The sequence below is a fragment of the Adiantum capillus-veneris genome, chromosome 28 (genome assembly GCF_014529385.1).
Source record: "Adiantum capillus-veneris isolate H3 chromosome 28, ASM1452938v2, whole genome shotgun sequence".
In the NCBI taxonomy this organism is placed as follows: domain Eukaryota; kingdom Viridiplantae; phylum Streptophyta; class Polypodiopsida; order Polypodiales; family Pteridaceae; genus Adiantum; species Adiantum capillus-veneris.
The window spans coordinates 53,293,553-53,310,795 of NC_140958.1; the positions used below are offsets into that span (position 1 = coordinate 53,293,553).

Here is a 17,243-nt window from a genome sequence, read left to right on the forward strand (position 1 = left end):
AATAAGAAAAAGAGAGTCTTATAGGACAAAAACTATGTTCCTTTAAACATTTGTACATTTGCTTACTCTAGGGAAGCATTGTAAGCATTGACAAGGTTTAGGTTATCCTTTAATTGTATGCCTTGCATCCATCTAGCATCTTCAAAAGGATAGTTCTTAAACTTAATAAGATACTCATCGGATAATCTTACCGTCTCTTAATACCTCGTCTTCATGTTGCAGAATGGACTCGGGTTGCAACACCTCTTCTTGGTCCTCGATCTCTGGTGGGTCTTCCGTAGTTGGTTCTTGAGGTGGCTCTCCTTTGTAAGGCTTTAGTGGGCTCACATGAAAAGCATTGTATATGAGCCAATGATTGGGCAACTTGAGTTGATAGGCCATCTCTTTGATTGGTCCAAGAATCTGGAAGGGACCATAGTACCTTTTTGCTACAATTGTAAAATTATGCCAAGCGTGCGTAGCACTTGAATTTAAGCATAAGGGAAAAAGGGTTTAAGGCTGGGGTTAGTTAGGTTAAGGGTTGAGAGAGAGGTTGACCAAACGCGTTTTGCTCCGTGAGGAGCTCATCAGTGGTAGGAGGTGGTAGTAGGTTTTAAAAGGAGTTCAAAAGAGGGAGGGGGAGTTTATATAGGAGGTGGGTTGGGGAATGTCAAAGGGGGGGGGGGGGGGGGGGGGGGGGGGGGAGTTTGTTTGGGAAATAGTGTCAAAAGTGGTTTGTAATTTTGAAGATTTGTAGAGAGGTTAAGGAGAAGGGGGTGAGGGCAGAGGCTAGTATTAAGGGAGAGGCCTCCTCCCAACAAAAGAAGGGGAAACTGGGGAGGGTGGATTGAGAAAAAATATTTTGTGGGAAATATTTATTTTTTTGAGGGTAAAATTTATTACCGTTGATGTTGAAGGTAGCCTTGTTTGATTGTATTGCAAGTGAGCAAGTGAGAGAGGGGGAGACCGTTAAGTTAAAGGCAGTGTGGTTTTTCAAGGGTTCAAGTGTATTGCAACTAGAGCGAAGGGGAGTGAGGGGAGGCTGCGGTGGGGTGGGCAAAATTTATTACCGTTAATCTTGAAGGTAGCCTGGTATGATTGTATTGCAAGTGAGCAAGTGAAAGAGGGGGAGACCGTTAAGTTAAAGGCAGTGTGGTTTTTCAAGGGTTCAAGTGTATTGCAACTAGAGCAAAGGAGAGTGAGGGGAGACTGCGAGGGTGTGGGTTAGCGTGTGTAATATAGGCAGATGGGGATGGATGGAGAGAGAGAGAGAGAGAGAGAGAGAGAGAGAGAGAGAGAGAGAGAGAGAGAGAGAGAGGTAGGACAATATTACCATAACAAATGTTAGGGCAAAAAAAACTTATAGTGCAATGTAGGTAGGTGGTAAGTATTTCAACATTCAGAGAGGGTTAGGGGTTATCTTACATCAACAGGTTATAGCAAAAAACTTTTAATGGTAAAGGGTAGAGGGTAGTTGGTGGTATGGGGGTTTTTTTAACATCATGAGATTAACACAAAGAAAGGAGTACAATGACCCGAGGTATGTCGAGGTTCCTTGTCGAGGGAGGCTAAAAAAAGACTAAGGGAAAAAGGAGAAGAGGAAAAGGCCAAGTAGGGGTGGCCCAAGTATGTGAAATTTTGGGCGTATTCCTGCAAAACACAAAAATGCGTGTTAGGGTAGGGTAAAATATAAAGGGAAAGAGATTCCCTTCAATGCGGTTTTAAGGCTCTAGTTAGGATAGAGCTTAAATTAGGGCCATTAGTCCAACAAAGGGTGGGTTTGTCGAGATGTGCAAGGGAGGGGGAAAGGCTGCATGCTAGCTGGAGAGGTTTTCCAATGGTTCGGGTAGGATTAAGTTTCCGAGTTTCTGGTGAGAAAGGAAGTTTAAAGATAACGAGGAGAACTTTTTTGGTTTTTGGAATTTTGCTTAAAAGAGAAGGTCTCTCCTGGTAATAGATTGAGCGAAAGACTTTTATTAAAAACCCTCTAGGATATCCCCTGCAAAGGAGCCTTTGGAAGAAGAGGTTTCTTAGGCTTGAGAAGCCCTTTGAGGTGTTCTCCCTAATGATATATCGTCTGAGTTCCGCTTTTATAAAATCCAACTTTTGGTGGAGAGGGTGCCAAGAGATCCAAGGTATGTATTGGTAAGAGTTTAGTGGCTTTTGGTGGCAGTTAGAGTCTGGAATGCCACATTGGCTAAATCGATGTCCTTTATGAAAATGGACATCCAGGATAGTGGCTTCGAAGGTGGAGATGACATGGGTGATCACTATATGCCTTTGCAGAGGGGCGGCATAGGAGTCTAGTGTTTTGGAGAGTGTGCAAAGTGTGCCTGTCCAGATTCCAAACGCATCATCTATGAATCTTTTATAATACGCCAGGTTGGGGTTGTGGATAAGAGGGGAGTGGTTTTCTAAGTGACAGAGAAATAGGCAAGCATAAACCACTGCAAAGTTTGACCCCATAGCCGTGCCTTTTATTTGTTTCCACACTTTATCTTTGAAGCAAAGATAATGGTGTGAGAGGATTAGGGTGTCAAGTGAGATGATGAACTCTGTTTTTGGATTATCAAAGTGGTTAGCGATAGAACTTCTAAGGGCTAGAAGTCCTTGGGATATGGGGATGCTAGGGTAGAGAGAGGTCACGTCAAATGTGAAAAGGAGACTGTGTGGAGGGAAGGGTTTATCTTGGAGATCTACGATGAGGGATAGTGAGTCTTTTAGGTGTTGTTTTTGTGTAAGGAGGATAGGGTAAAGTTGGTAGTGTAGCCATTTGGAGGCATTTTCTAACATGTATCCTCGATAGGAGCAAATAGGGTGGGCTACAAGGGAAGGTTTATGAATCTTAGGAAGGAATTGGATAGGGTAAGGTTTGAAGGGTTTGGAAATCGGTGTAAGAATAAAGGTTGATTCTTCTAGAGTAAGGAGAGTGTATTTAATGGTGATGGAGTAGAGTAAGGAGGCGATGTAGTTGTGTGGTGGTATGGTAATGGGATGATAAGTGGATTGGTCATTAAGTTGCCTAAGGGCCTCCTGGTCATACCACTCTCTAGAGAGGATGGTGAGGCCTAGGTTTTTATCGGCCGGTTTAATGATTATGGAGGAGTCCTTAGAAAGGGTTTTGAGTGCTTGTTTGAAAAAATTTGGAAATTTAGAGCGTGAAGCGTTATAGCCTGAAAGTGTAGAAATTAGATTTAGGTGGTTTTGAAGTGTGATGTTTTTTAACTGAGGGTTCAGGGAGGGGGGCATCCAAGAGGGGTTAGGGGATTTGAAAAGGGAAGGTGGGTTGGAAGGTGAATTTGAAAGAACACTTTGAGTTGAAGGCTTCTAGACAAGGCTTCGTGGGCTTGGAGGATGAGCTTGGGTGGGGGGTTGGAGGGTGGGGGAATGTATTTGAGCCCTAAGTCTAAGCATTTACTTTCGTTGAAAGAGAGGGGACGAGTGGTTAGGTTATGCACAAAACTAGAGGTATGGTTAGTAACAAGCGAGTGCGAGGGAAGCTTACCAAAGAGCAGGAGTTGGTAAGCATGCGGATTAGTGAGGGGAAGCCAAAACTTTCGCCTGCTTCTTTTCCTTCTCTTCATATGCTCATGGATAGGGGTGGGGGGGATTTGTGTGGAAGATGGTGAGGTAGAGAGGGGTAAACCAATCCAAAGGTTTGGGAGGAGGGGGGGCTTACTAAAAAGCAAGTGAATCCAAGACAATGGATGTGAAGGCCCTAATCCCTCCTCCCTCTCCGTTTTCCCAAATCCTTGCCATTATGATTGTCATCACAGTTGTCCCCCAGGTTGTCATTATGGTTGCCATCATTGTAGCCATCTCGGTTGCGAACGCCAAAACGGTTGCTATCACGATTGAGGTTTAGGTTTAGGTTGGTGGGCTTGTTGTAATTTGAAGGTTTGGTAAATTTGTTGTAGGGAAAAGGTTTGGCGATGGAAGGAGGAGGGATTTTGGGTGAGAAGAGGTTATGAATGTGATTGAGAGGATATTTAGGAGCTAAATTAGGTTCTTTGGGCATGGGGTGCTTTAAAGGTCTTTTAGATGGTGGGGAACATGGTGGAGAGGGGGATTTTGGGTTTTTGGAAGATTGGTTAAGAGGTTTGGTAGGGGATAAGAAGGAGTGTGTAAGATGGGGGGGATGGGAGAGATCCTTGGATGGTTTGTGGGTATGGTGGTAGGATCTAGGGGGGCAAAAAGGGGCTTTGGAGGGAGGATGGTGACTTGAAGTTTTGGAGTAGCGGGGATTGGTGGAGGTTGCAATAGTATGGGTTGCAATAGTAGGGGGTTTGGAAAATGGGAGAGATTTTAAATGCTTATGGACTTCAAGTTCCACAAGCTCCTTGATAGTTTGCTCCTTTGGGAGGTGTAGGATTCCCTCCTTCATGGTAGCAATAGAGCGTTTCCTAGATTTGTAAGCTTCTTCTTCCTTTGATGAGGCCAAGTGAGAGTTAACGATAAAGGATTGCATTAGGGAGAGAAATTGTTGAAGAGAGGATTCCTTCCAAACCCTTAGGTGTTGGTGCCAATCGCAAGAGGTTAATCGGGGCAAGGTGATACACGAAAGATTTTTCACAAGATCGGTGAGGCGGCTTTCTGCTTCGAGGTGATATCCTTCAACTTTAGATTGTAGGTTTTGCACTAGAAGCTTTTGCGCTGGTAAGGGCTAGAGTACAATCCATTTGATATTGGATTGTAAGGGCGGTGAACTTGGCATTAAGGAGAGCTTGGGCTTGGGTATCTTCCAAATGTAAGCGTGGTGGTTTCATATTGAGGCTATTGGGATTGGCATTGTTTTTATGAAGTTCTACCAAGTGAGTGGTGTACAAGGAGGCTTTGGTTAGCTTATTATGTAACTTCTTGAATTCAACTAATGATAGGTTGATGATGTCTTCGAATTCCTTGGGTTTTGTGGGGGAAAGGGGACGTGATATTTGCGAAGCGGAAGTGGGGGCCTTGGGTGAAGAGGAGGGGGTGATTTTTGTAGTTGGTGGAGGTGGGTGAGAGGAAGGACTCGACCCGTTAGGTGAGGAGGATTGGCGTTGGATGGTGGAGAGGGTGATGCGAAGGTTGGGTTTGGTTTTCTTAGGAGGATTATGGTTGGGTGAGGTGGGTTCATTGTCTAGATTGGCCTCAAAGCGATTGGGTGAGTCTTCAACTCTAAGAGTGGCTTGGTGAGGGTTGGGGGAGAAGTCGAAGGACTCCTCTGAGAGGTAGTCGAGCTTGTCGGTGTTGTTCTTGTAGGGGTCAAGTGTGAGGTGAACCATTGAGAGATTATTTTCCACGAAGAGGTTGTTAACGTGTGGCTCCTCGATCGGGGAAGCGGGATCATTGATGATTGTGGTGCCGGAAGGTGTTGGAGTTGGTGAATTCATGCTTAATCAAGTTAGGATAAGAGTTATTTGTGAAGTCGGGGGTTAGTATGGAGCTATTAGCTTAAAAACCAAGTATAATCAAGCTAACTCGCCTTGCCTCATACACCAATGCGTGGGAATCTGGCCTGAAAACAAATTTGATCAAGCAAGTCGCCTCTTACATCATGGCGTGGGAATTGGCCTTCACAGTAACACATGTGCTTGTGGTTGAGGTTGACGGGGTTGACGGGGTTCAGCTGAGGTTGCGAGAGGATGTCGCTAGGTTGGGGATGACGATTGGCTGCGGGTAGTTGGCTGCGGGTAGAGGATCCCTATTTTACCCTACGACACCGTTCCAGAATGGATGAGTAGTCCATTTGGTGCTTGAGAGCCAAAGCTGCTGCAAGCATGTCTGCACATTAGTCAGTGAAAAACTCTACTTGGTGTTTGGGAGACATCTTCTCCGCAAACTTGATCCTAAGCATAAAATTCGTGCACAAATAAGAAAAAGAGATTCTTATAGGACAAAAACTATGTTCCTTTAAACATTTGCACATTTGCTTACTCTAGGGAAGCATTGTAAGCATTGACAAGGTTTAGGTTATCCTTTAAGTGTATGCCTTGCATCCATCTAGCATCTTCAAAAGGATAGTTCTTAAACTTAATAAGATACTCATCGGATAATATTACCGCCTCTTAATACCTCGTCTTCATGTCGCAGAATGGACTCGGGTTGCAGCATCTCTTCTTGGTCCTTGATCTCTGGTGGGTCTTCCGTAGTTGGTTCTTGAGGTGGCTCTCCTTTGTAAGGCTTTAGTGGGCTCACATGAAAAGCATTGTATATGAGCCAATGATTGGGCAACTTGAGTTGATAGGCCATCTCTTTGATTGGTCCAAAAATCTGGAAGGGACCATAGTACCTTTTTGCTAACTTAGCATAGTACTTTTGGTGTCCCGTAGGATTCTTGCACGTCGTGTGCCTTAATTGAGCCTTGGGAAATTTAAGTAAGATCCAATTATTTTCTTTAAAAGCTTGGGCTCTTCTGTGCTTATAAGCAGCAACCTGTTGCATTTACTATGAGATAGAGATAGCATCCTTAATCTTTTCCCAATATTCTTGTAGGTCTTAGCTATACTCATCTGCAGCGAAGATCTTTCCGTGTACGTTAAGTAACAACCAAACATTTTAATCTTCCCTCCATTACCTCGAAGGGTGCTTTTCTCGTGGAGGTATGTACAATATTATTGTACGCATACTCCACTACTAAGGGTAAGTATTTCTCCCATTGGGACCTTTGATCTACTTCCGGTACGTAGGATTTTAGTAGATCAAGAATTATTAGGTTAGCTATTTCACTTTGGCCATCCGTTTACGGGTGATAGCCCGAAGAGAAGTTTATCCTTGTCCCTAAATTCTCAAAGAGACCCTTCCAAAAATGATTGGTCATTCTAGGATCTCTATCCGACACTATGGACATCGACAAGCCATGGTAACTGAAGATTTGTGATATGAAGAGGGTTGCCATTTGATGGGATTTGCTAGTATTTTTGACAGGTATTAAATGAGCTTGTTTGCTGAACCTGTCTACTATCGTCCATATTCCCCTATTCCCATGGATAGACTTGGGCAATCCAAAGATAAAATCCATGGATGTGCTCTCCCATGGTGAATTAGGGATGGGCAAAGGTTGAAGCAATCCAGGTTGCTTCCCTCTATGAAACTTTTTCTTTTGGCATACCATACATTTAGAAACATACTCTTGTATGTTTTCTTTCATGGCAAGACAATAGAAATATGTTTCAGTCCCTTGTAGGGTAGACTGAATCCCTCTATGCCCCGCATAAGGAGGAGCATGAGATTCATACATTACTTTCTCACGTAGTGACTTAGTATGCATAGTATATTGCCATAGAGAAGATAAACATCTTGTAAAGTAGATGGTTCCTCTTTCTTCCCTAGTGCAAGGGGTGAAATCACATCTCTAAAATTGGGATCAATAGAGTACTCATCTATCATAGAAGATAGATCATCGTGAGTTGCTAAGGAAACCGCATTCACTCTCGGCCGTCTTGAGAGTGCATCGGCTACTTGATTATGCTTGTCAGCAATGTGAGCAATATGAAAATGAAATTGCGAAAGGAAATTTTCCCACCTCATTTGTTTGTCGGAGAGCTTGGTTTGCATCATGAAGTACTTAAGTCTTTGGTGATCCGTCTGCAGAATGAAAGGAGTCCCCAGTAAATAGTGCTTCCATAAGTCTAAGGCATGTAGAACTACGAGGAGTTCCCTTTCATATATGCCTAGAGCTTGCTCAACAGGGTCGAGCCTTCGACTTTCATAGGCTATGGCATGCCCTTCTTGGAGAAAAACATTTCCAAGACAATCACCACAAACGTCACATTGGACCTCAAATGGCTTTGAGAGATCCGGAAGTGTAAGCACAGGTTGAGAGATAAGCTTTTCTTTGAGCTTTTCGAAAGCATTGTTCTCCTTGGCAAACCATGTATACCTAACTTTTTTCTTTGTTAGGTCATGTAATGGTCGTGCGATTTGTGAGAACTTTTCTATAACGTGTCTATATACATACCTATAAAGCTTCTTAGTTCATGTAGATTCCTTGGATTAGGCCATCCTTTTATTACCTTTAGCTTCGATGGATCCATTTGGATGCCATCTTGAGAGATAATGTGACCTAAATACTGAATCTCTTGTAAGAAAACTCACTTTTGTTTTGATTAATATAAAGTTTATTCTCTCGTTAGACTTGAAATATTACTTGGAGATGTTTCTTGTGTTTGTCTAGTGAATTAGAGTAGATGATTATATCATCAAAGAACACTCCAATAAAGGTTTGGTGAGGCCTGAATAGCTTCTCCATGCGGTTAAATGTGACTAGTGCATTGGTCAAACCAAAAGGCATGACAATGTATTTGTAAAAACCAAACGTAGTGCAAAATGCGGTCTTTACAATGACTTGATCAACTATCCTTATTTGATGGTAGCCACTTTTTAGGTCAATCCTACTGAAGTAGGTTGATCCTTGTAGATTATCAAATAGGTCTTCTACTCTTGGAAGAGGAAACCTATTTTTGATAGTGATTCTATTTAGTGCTCTATAGTCGACACACATACGATATGTGCCGTCTTTCTTTTGCACTAATAACATGGGTGAACAAAATGGAGATGAGCTAGGCCTAACCATGCCCTTCTCAACTAACTCATGCACTTGTCGCATAATCTCCTCTTGTTGAGGAAACTCTAGAAGGAGGTTTATTAGGCGGTGAACTTTTTAGAAGACATTCAATTGCATCATCATCATTGCCTCATTTAGGAGGTAGTTCACAAGGGATGTCGTCAATAAAAACATCTTGAAATCACTCGAGAAAATTGAATAACTCTAATTCCTTGTGATTGTTTATATTTTCTTTTGCTAAAGCATTAGGTTCACTTTGAGAATCTTTAACAAAAATCAAGTACACGGAAATAGAGCTCTTTATTGACTTATTGAAAGTTGCGTATGTACAATGGGTATGGTGTTACCCAACTCCTTAGCATCCATGTACATATCTTTTCCCTTGAACCTAAAATATATTTTCCTTTTAGGGAATTTAACATTGGCAGCCTTGCAATCAAACCATGGTGCCCCTAGGATTACATCCTCGTGCTTGAGAGGAGAGATAAATAAGTCCTCTTTGTCCACATAGCTTTGGACATAGAGCCTTAATTTCCCAATTAAGGGAGTGACTGAAGCTTCTTGCCCCTTGAAAGCACCATCGACGGGTAGGACATCTCCCATCTCATAGGCTTGGATGCCTAGCTCGGTGGCCAACTCTTTCCCCAAGCATGGCATAGAGGAGATCCTTTGTGGTGAGCTTCCTCATCTTGGATTTTGACCAAGTTAGCTCTAGGAAGCTTGTTTTGTGTATTCTTGTGGGGGCAAGTATGATAAGCATGCCCTTGCTCCCCACACTTGAAACAACGGTTATCTTTACGATAACGCTCAAGCTCTTCAGGAGAGAGTTTATTTTTTCCTTTATAAACTCCCTTCTCCTTAGCTTTGTTGTTGTTGGCGTTGCCTTTAGGAGACTTTTGGACATTTTCCTTCCCCTTAGGCTCATTGCTACGGTCCTTGTTCTCGGTGGACTAAAGATTTATCTTAGCCCCTGTTTGGAAATTGATTCGTGAAGCCACCATGGTATGGTGTATGACCGCAGATATAGTGCGTGGCCTTTGGGAGTTGACATACTCCGCCATATCTTCAGTTAGACCCGCAAAAAATCGTTGTTTTTGCTCTCCCAAATCCATATTTTAGAAAACAGTGGCTTTGAGATGTAAGTCCCAAAACTTGTCTACATATTTGTCAACCGATTCGTAAGGAGAGAGCTTCAAGCTTCGCCATTCGGTGAGTACTTTGTCTTTGGCATCGGTAGCCAAAAAATGCTTCATGATGGAAGCTCTTAAAGCTTTCCATGTTCGTGGAGCTTCACCGTTAGCCCATAGGCTAGACCACCATTGCCTGGCGGACTTTTGAAAATGCATAGCTTAGAGGACTACGTGAAGCCTTCATCTCCAAACGCCTCATCAAATTGTTGGATGAAGGCCAAGACTTTGTTCGTAGCACCAAAGGTGCCATCATAGGTACGGAAAGAGATGTTCTTTCCTCCCTCTTTGAGCTTATTGAGCTTGGACGACCTCTTCCACGCGGCATAGGATTTCCTATGGCCTCTTCTTTTTGGTGGTTCAAAAGTTGCACCATCGCTTTCTTCAAAAGATGAAGAATTTGAGGAAAATGGAAAAGAGGGTGATCTCTTTCTTGCCTTGTTCCTCCTTATCTGCACCATCACTTTCTTCATAAGAGGAATAGGATGAAGAAGATGGAGAAGAGGGTGACCTCTTTCTTGCCTTTTTCTTCTCTTGTTTTCTATCATCCCTCTTTGAATTATGGTGAAGAGAAGTGTGCAACGGTCATCTCCGTTTAGGAGGTGATGGAGAGCGTTTTGCCCGCCGTCTTTGTGGAGCCATCTCCGCTGAGGTGGCAGGAGACTCACTTCTTTCTCGTTATTTTGGTGGGGGCTCTTGAGTTCTCCTTTGGCAAGGAGATGCGTCATCAAGTAGTAGGTTTTTGAGCCCTTCGTACGGATCCTCTTCTTCTTCCCGAGCCAGAGAGAGGCCTCTTTTGGAAGTCTCACAAGGAGACTTCTAGGTATTCTCTCTTCTTGGTGGGGAGTTTGGAGAATCCCATGAGCATGAAGCTGCAATTGCACTTCACTTTGGAGGGATGGATTGCCCATGGATTGTTGAAGCCTAGAAACAAGGTAGCTAACAAGCATAGGGGCATTGTTATAGTAGCCTGCTCATTAGAAAAACCAAAGCTATCAACATTAATTTCACTCTCTTTACTATTGTCAGCCATTCTAACAATTTTTAGGTGTAAACGTTTTAGGTGTACTTTGGCACTTAAAGCCCTAGTTGCTACTCCTCTTTACCCCTTTAGAATAGCACTCAAGCTCCTGTACTCGTGGCTCAAATATCATTAAGTGCTAGGAATAGAAGAGAGGGTCTTTCAACACCAAAATAGTACTGGCTCCTGTCAAGCTTCTAATAGCTCAATAGTGGTTAAGCCGAAGCCCCGTAAAACTCCAGTATTAAGACCATAGCTCTCGAAGGTGATGCCCCGTTATCTGCACGAAGCAGACACACTGCAAGGCTGAGAAATCCTTATTCTACTTACTCAATTGCAATTAATAATACCAGCTAGTTTGAGGACCTCCCTGCTTGAGCAAGAAAAGAGAAATCTTGTGCTCTGATACCAATGTAACATTTTAATCTCCTAGTAACTTGTGTGTAGCGGAAAATAGCATAAACATAGTGAGCATTTCATTAGAATAGACTCCTAATGAGCGTAGCAAGCGTGCTTGGATGGAGAGAGCAACAAAAAGCATAACACCTAGTTAGATAGGCATGAACAATACTTCAAAAGAGAGAGAAATTAAGCTATTGACAACAGTTGAGGACCGGATTTACATGGAGCCGGTCCCCCCCTCCAAAAGGCTATGTATTATAGGTTTCCCCCATCAAAGGAGACATTTTACAATACAATACTTTGTGTTCCTTCAATAACTTGCTGGTGCAATGAAGATGGAAGCTTCAAGCACCATGCACATACTTATAAAACACAACATCAATTCCCTCACGTTCTCAGACCCAAGACCTCACACACCTTCAAAGATGGTGAGAGCTAGCGAGGTATGAGAGTAGATTGAGAGGAAGGAGTAGTCTTACGAGAAAGAAGTATATCTCCTCACATAATCACTCATAAAAGCTTAGCATAGCTTAGTAATTAGCATGGTTGAGGAGATGAGCATGCATTGAGGCTTGGCTCTTGGTTGGATTTGCATCACAAATCCAAGAGTTGTTGGTGTAGGCCTCCCTTCTCACAAGCTTGGAGTAAATGATGAGCTTTCCATTAAAGCTTGAGAAGGAGATAGACTTTCTTGACTTCACACATGAGCTAGTGTGAGTGTGTGTGGACTAATGCCTTTACAAATCAACCCCCTCTCTCATCTTGGTCCACCCCTCTTGCTAATTCCTCTTGCTGTCTTCCCATTGGACCTTTCCAAGCTTAGCCAATAGGAATTAAGTGGTCAAATGAAGAGCCTTCTGACAAGTGTCCCTCTTTCCATTTTAGAGAGAGCTTAGGTAAATAAATTAATTCATTAAAATCCCAATTTGACCTTTTTCCCTTTTGGAAAATAGGAATTAAGCAAGCCATTGGGTTGCTTAATTCCTATTGGACCCCTTGGTAGGCTATCCAATAATCATCCAAGGAACTTAATTTCAATTGGTTCTTTTAATAAAATGTTTTTAAATTAATTAGACTAAATTTACTCTAGCCTAATTCTCATTGGTCCACCTCTATGGTCATCCAATAGGATTTTAATACACTTTGGGGGCAACTGAGCTAGGAACCTGACATGTGTCCACTATGCCCTTTGTGTAAAGGGGAGCCTTTGAGTGCGTGTGTGTTATCTCGCCTCTTTCTCTCTCTTCCCCTACCTTTAGGGCTCGCCCCCTCCCATGTAGGGATCTAGGAAAACTTTGTGTACAATTACAAAGCATTCAATTTCCTTAAGCTTGGCTATTTGGACTTACCCTTTGAAATTTGAAACCTTAGCATTTTGGAAGTCTTAAAGGGTTAAACCTTAGGTCTTTGAAGCCCATTGCTTGCATATTTCTCTTTTGCACATGGTCCCCCTTTAAATCCCTATTTTTCGTCCTTTGGGTCCCTGCTGTGACCAGTTTGCTAGCCTTACCAATAATCTAGCTTTTTCTCTTCTAGTACTTCCCCATATTAAATGATCAATTTAACATGAAAAAATCATTTAGGAGAATTAGATATTAGTTATTATGACATTGGAGGTCTTTAATGACGCTAACCCTAAGGTCTTTTAAGCTCCATTTCTTACACATTGTTCTTTAGTAGACCATCTCCTTTTGAGTCCTTGTCAAGATGTAACCATCTCTCATTTTGGCCCCATGCCTAGCTAGGTCTAACAACACATATCTATGTTCTAACTATTGTTTTCCTTTTACCTTCCCATATTAAATGACCAGTTTAACATGAAAATCATTTGGATAAAGCTAGATATTAGATTTTATGACAAAACTACACAACCCCTCATACTTACAAATAGCTAAGTCCTCTTTTGCATTGAAATATGCAAGTTTCATGACTTTGTTGACCTTGTGCATATTTTCGCTAAAGACTTTCTCGTGACAGAAGTCTTCATCCATTTTCCACCTTTGCTATAGTGCTTTGTTGCAACCCAAACATGCTACTTGGACTTATGATGTTTTCTTATGGCACCTTTCATGATTGTTTAACAACCATTTCCTTTGCCCCAAGGTCCCTTAGTACATTTCATAAACTCCTTCTCCTTATGAATGACCTAGGAAACAAAGGGATGCATATTTTCCCATTCTTGACAAAACATCATTATAGTTACCTTTTTAGCCTTTGTTGGTGCAATCATTCTGTAGTTGTAGAGACACGAATTTGTGACCCATCAGTTGATTTCCTTACACCTTCAATCTCTCCTATAGGATGGGCATTCAAACACTCCATGCCAACCTTGAAAGTATCCTCTATCTCCACAATATCATCCATCTCACAATTTGAGCCAAAGATATCTTCCAAAAATTCTCTCATGGATTGCTTTTCAGTTTTGTTATCTGATGCGTGAGCTTTGTCATTTGATGTTGAGGTCTTTGTCCCTTTTCTAAGAATTGAATGATGGAGCCTATATGCCTTGCGAGCCAAAGTAATCAAGTATATAAGGTTACATACATTGCATCCTTATGAGATACTCTCAAGTATCTCCTGTACTTTGATACACATGTACAATGCATGCAAAGTCCTAACTCTCTCTCTCTCTCTCTCTCTCTCTCTCTCTCTCTCTCTCTCTCTCTTCCCCAAACCTTGCAATCTATAGGGATGGCCAACCTTGCAATCAAGAGCCTCTACAAACAAGCCCTCATGCTAGACTTTAATGAATGTATTTCCAATTGTATTATTTAAAGTGTCTCAAATTGTCATCCATTAAAAACCAATAAAATATCTATAAAGACAAGTAAACAGCCTACGAGCAAAAGGTAAGTTCAAGCATCAAACAACATCCAAAACAGTGCTTCTTAAATCATCACACCCATCTATCGATCTTAATTCTTGAAAGAAGAATATCCCATCTTAGTTGGCAATGGAAATTGCACATGAGCATCTTTATCACCATCCATGGAAGCGCGCCTTCTTCATCAAAATATCTCTAAAGACAAGTAGCCGGCCTTGCAAAAGGTAATTTCAACCTTCAACAACATCCAAAAAAAGGGCCTTCTTTAAATCACCACACCCATCTATCGATTTTATTGCCTAAAAAAAGAATTTCTTACTAGTTGGTGTTAGAAGCTGGACACACCCCACGGCATTTAACTACTCGGCGGATTTTTTTTTTTTTGTAATTAGTCATTCATTGAGGAAAACCCGGTTTTTCACCTTGTAAATATTGGGACTTACAGAAGTTTCCAGATTGTATCCCAGTTTTGATAGTTAGATGGAGTAGATGGATGATTTTGAAACTTTAGGGTTTGAGAAGTTGTAAGGTATATATATCACTTTTTGACCTTAATGAAGAAAATTTTTTGTCATTTTAAACAAGTTTAAGTTTGTGAGTGAGCGTATTGTGTACGTGAGAGAGAGAGAGTGAACTTTGTCTTGACGCTACGTGTGCTACGGTGGTCGAAATCGAGTGCGGAGAAGTGCAGCGTGTTGCCCCCGACTAGAGCTACAAGCCGATACCAACATTGCGCGTGTACGACCCGGCTTTGGGAGCTCCTTCTACGAGCTTCATTAGTTGTTTGGGTGACCATACGTTGTCGGATTTTGCATTGCAGCATATCCACGCGTTCACAATGAGTAGAACTACACATTAGGCACTTCATATTTTGGAAACGAAGACCTGCAGATTTCGGCCAGACATCCTACGTATTTCTGCACCGGGTGTTTTGGGTCGTGATTTTGGTGCACAGACCTTAGGGAGAGTGGCCTATAGGTATTAGTAGGGTCTCCTTCAAGTTCTATGGTGTTTCGGAAGTGTTTGATAGGTTTTCGGCTCTAGCAAGCGTTGTAGGAAGCATCCTCTTTTGTTCTCTTGAAGACTGTGACTTAGACAAGTGGTAGGAGCCTCTGTAGGAATTAGTTAGGAGTCGGTCGAGTGTAGGTTGACACCTTATGCTTGCTTCCATGCGCCTGCGGGTCGAGCTTCGTCCTTAGCTAACATTACTTGTTAGGTGAGTTCTCGCTGTGCTGACGTCCGTCGCGGCATGCCCGTCCAACATTGGCGCTGCTGCCGGGGACGGAAACCTTAGGTAGGTGACCGAGACTAATCCTTGAGGATTGGGATTTTTGGCTTGCCAAGAGTCTCGCTTTACATTTAGATAGGATCAGAGGGTGGAGGACTCTCTAGGTCTTAGAGGGAGTGTAGGAAGCGTGTTTCTGGCCTAGATCCTTCGACTTAGGTAGTTTTAGGTAGTAGTCGAGTCTAGAGTAGAAGTGGGAGTGGTAGAAGCGGTGAGAGTAGAGCTTGAGAGTCCGGAGAGGCCAAAAAAGCAACCAAAAACACCATTATCACCATTTCCTCATGGTAGGTAGGAGTAGAGTAAGTAGAACATTATGATTCAAATCTAGAGCATTTCATGCATGTATACTTGCTTGGTAGAATCATTACAAGTTTGTAAAAGATGCAAAAGTGTGGTTGAAAGCCTAATTGAAATCCAAAAGTTACTGTGAGTGTTTCTGATAGGCCTACAGAGCATCAGGAGCATTTTTGTCAGAAAAAAACTTTAATTTTAAGCCAGGAGACATCCTACGCATAGGATGTCTACAGGCCAATCTGGGAGGGATTTTGCGATTTTGAGTTGACCAGTGTGTTCTGAAGGTAGGGTTTACCCTAATTTCAACTGGAAAGTGGAAACTTGGCCATCTCTTGACAGGATAAGGCCAGATAGACTGAAATTGCTAGACATCCTACCCAATTAGTGCCAAAACATCAACTTGAAACCAAAACCATAAGATGGCTGCATGAGTGTGTCTTTCATGATATATTGAGTACTACATCCTACGCGTAGGATGTCTTCTGAGTGATTTGGGACTCCAAACTGAAATCTGAGTATACCAAGGTGATCATCAGCTCAAGGAGAGCTTAAGTCTTGAGTTTAAAGCCATTCTGATAAAAAAGACATCCTACACGTAGGATGTCTAATGTAAGAAAATGAAGCCATAATTGGACTTTGAGCATTGTAAGGTGTTATATAGCCTAATGCAAGCCTGCTAGTCAATTTTGGTCCAATTTGGAGTTGATTAGACTGATCAACACCATCACCAGGCCGTCAGAACAGATTTCTGACTCATTGACCAGCTTCTAGAAGTCCAAATCAAAAAGTAAAAACAGTTGTAAGCTTAGCACAACGAGGGGAAAATACAGTGCAGAAATCCAGGCAAAATGCAGCAGGAGACATCCTACGCGTAGGATGTCTATTGAGGCATTCTGCAGGGAAAATTTGACCTGGCCTAGACAATGAGGTTCTATTTGGCTTACGGGTTCCAGAACTCCTTTCAGAAGTAAATTTGGACCTTGGTTGCCCATTTGACAAAGCAAAGACTGAATTCAAGCTTTTTCGCTTAAATTGGCCAACATCAGAGAAAAGTACCGTTTCAAGTTAGCAACCTAATCCGGAACATCAACAGTGTATAAAATACAGTAGTGGTTGAGATTAACTCTCCAATTATACCAATCATTACTAAGATAACCTCTAGAAGATAATAGCGGTGATTCAATTGCCGAAATTAAAACTCTTGTGTACAGGTCTATTTGGCAGCAAAGCAAGAATTTGTGCAGAAACTGATCCATTGCCAGGTTAGTGGTTGAACTTGTGATAAGTTGCATTGATAAGTTTGATGAATTTGAGATCAGGAAGATACATTGTTAGAGACCAGAAGGTGGCAGGTGACCAAGGTAGTGTAGTGTCCACCGAAGAGAGTGTAACTCAGGCAAGGTTAGATCCGCTAGAACCGATTATTGAGGAAGGTAGTGATACTGACACTTTGTCAGACAAATCTTTCTTCATGATGGGTAGCCAACAGCCAGGAGGTTTCACCTATGATGGACCTATGCGAGGAGGAAGTACCTCCCAAAATCCTTTGAATGATTCCAGGCTTACAGTGATCTTCTTGGAGGGAACAAACTCAAGAGGAGTCCTAGTCTATTCTGACTATCGAGGTCGCAAGTGCATTTGCATTGAAGAGAAGCCAGCACAAAGATTGGAGATAATCCACGTGTATGATGATGGAGATAGATTCC

At 42.2% G+C, this 17,243-nt stretch overlaps 1 pseudogene; it reads right to left on the reverse strand.

Annotated features, from left to right (window-relative positions):
* The window catches only part of LOC147420463 (uncharacterized), a 74,522-nt pseudogene extending 61,317 nt beyond the window's left edge, over window positions 1-13,205 (reverse strand).
* Between the last annotated feature and the right edge of the window lie 4,038 nt (window positions 13,206-17,243).